Source organism: Arachis stenosperma, chromosome 5, assembly GCF_014773155.1.
Source record: "Arachis stenosperma cultivar V10309 chromosome 5, arast.V10309.gnm1.PFL2, whole genome shotgun sequence".
In the NCBI taxonomy this organism is placed as follows: domain Eukaryota; kingdom Viridiplantae; phylum Streptophyta; class Magnoliopsida; order Fabales; family Fabaceae; genus Arachis; species Arachis stenosperma.
In genome coordinates, this window is record NC_080381.1 from 102,570,175 (window position 1) to 102,571,780 (window position 1,606).

At 41.5% G+C, this 1,606-nt stretch overlaps 1 non-coding gene across 1 annotated transcript; it reads left to right on the plus strand.

The window, feature by feature from the left end:
- The first annotated feature begins 792 nt into the window (after positions 1-792).
- LOC130983658 (small nucleolar RNA R71) lies at positions 793-900 on the plus strand. Its single transcript, XR_009087639.1, has one exon. It is a non-coding gene; the product is annotated as a small nucleolar RNA R71 (small nucleolar RNA).
- The last annotated feature ends 706 nt before the right edge of the window (positions 901-1,606 follow it).

The window sequence follows — 1,606 nt, forward strand, 5'->3', positions numbered from 1 at the left end:
CCTCTGCCTCTTCTTCCTTCCAGAATTTGGCCATGTGGATGGCCTTGCACTCTCCTTTTGGATTTTCTTCTGTATTACTTGGGAGAGTACTAGGAGGGAGTTCAGTAACTTTCTTACTCAGCTGACCCACTTGTCCTTCCAAATTCCTAATGGAGGACCTTGTTTCAGTCATGAAACTTTGAGTGGTCTTTATTAGATCAGAGACCATTGTTGCTAAGTCAGAAGTATTCTGCTTAGAACTCTCTGTCTGTTGCTGAGAAGATGATGGAAAAGGCTTGCCATTGCTAACCTATTTCTTCCACCATTATTGTTATTGAAACCTTGTTGAGGTCTCTCTTGATTCTTCCACGAGAAATTTGGGTGATTTCTCCATGAAGAATTATAGGTGTTTCCATAGGGTTCTCCTAGGTAATTCACCTCTTCCATTGAAGGGTTCTCAGGATCATAAGCTTCTTCCTCAGATGAAGCTTCCTTAGTACTGCCATGTGCATTTTGCATTCCAGACAGACTTTGAGAAATCAAATTGACTTGTTGAGTCAATATCTTGTTCTGAGCCAGTATGGCATTCAGAGTGTCAATCTCAAGAACTCCTTTCTTCTAACTAGTCCCATTATTCACAGGATTCCTTTCAGAAGTGTACATGAATTGGTTATTTGCAACCATTTCAATTAGTTCCTGAGCCTCTGTAGGCGTCTTCTTCAGATGAAGAGATCCTCCAGCAGAGCTATCCAAGGACATCTTGGATAGTTCAGAGAGACCATCATAGAAAATACCTATGATGCTCCATTCAGAAAGCATGTCTGAGGGACATTTTCTGATTAATTGTTTGTATCTTTCCCAAGCTTCATAGAGGGATTCTCCATCCTTCTGTCTGAAGGTTTGGACTTCCACTCTAAGCTTACTCCATCTTTGAGGTGGAAAGAACTTTGCCAAGAAGGCATTGACTAGCTTTTCCCAAGAGTCCAGGCTTTCTTTAGGTTGAGAATCCAACCATATTCTAGCTCTGTCTCTTACAGCAAAAGGGAATAGCATCAGTCTATAGACCTCAGGGTCAACCCCATTAGTCTTGACTGTGTCACAGATTTGCAAGAATTCAGCTAAGAACTGATGAGGATCTTCCATTGGAAGTCCATGGAACTTGCAATTCTGTTGCATTAGAGAAACTAATTGAGGCTTAAGCTCAAAGTTGTTTGCTCCAATGGCAGGGATAGAGATGCTTCTCCCATAGAAATCAGGAGTAGGTGCAGTGAAGTCACCCAGCACCTTCCTTGCATTGTTGGCATTGTTGTTGTTTTCGGCTGCCATGGGTTCTTCTTCCTTGAAGAATTCGGTCAGGTCCTCAACAGAGAGTTGTGCCTTAGCTTCTCTTAGCTTCCGCTTCAAGGTCCTTTCAGGTTCAGGGTCAGCTTCAACAAGAATGCCTTTGTCTTTGTTCCTGCTCATAAGAAAGAGAAGAGAAAAAGAAAATGTGGAATCCTCTATGTCACAGTATAGAGATTCCTTGAAGTGTCAGAGGAAAAGAAAAATAGAAGAAAGAAGGTAGAAGAATTCGAACTTGATGAGATAGAGTTCGAATTGTGCATTAAAAAGGAGTAGTACTCCATAA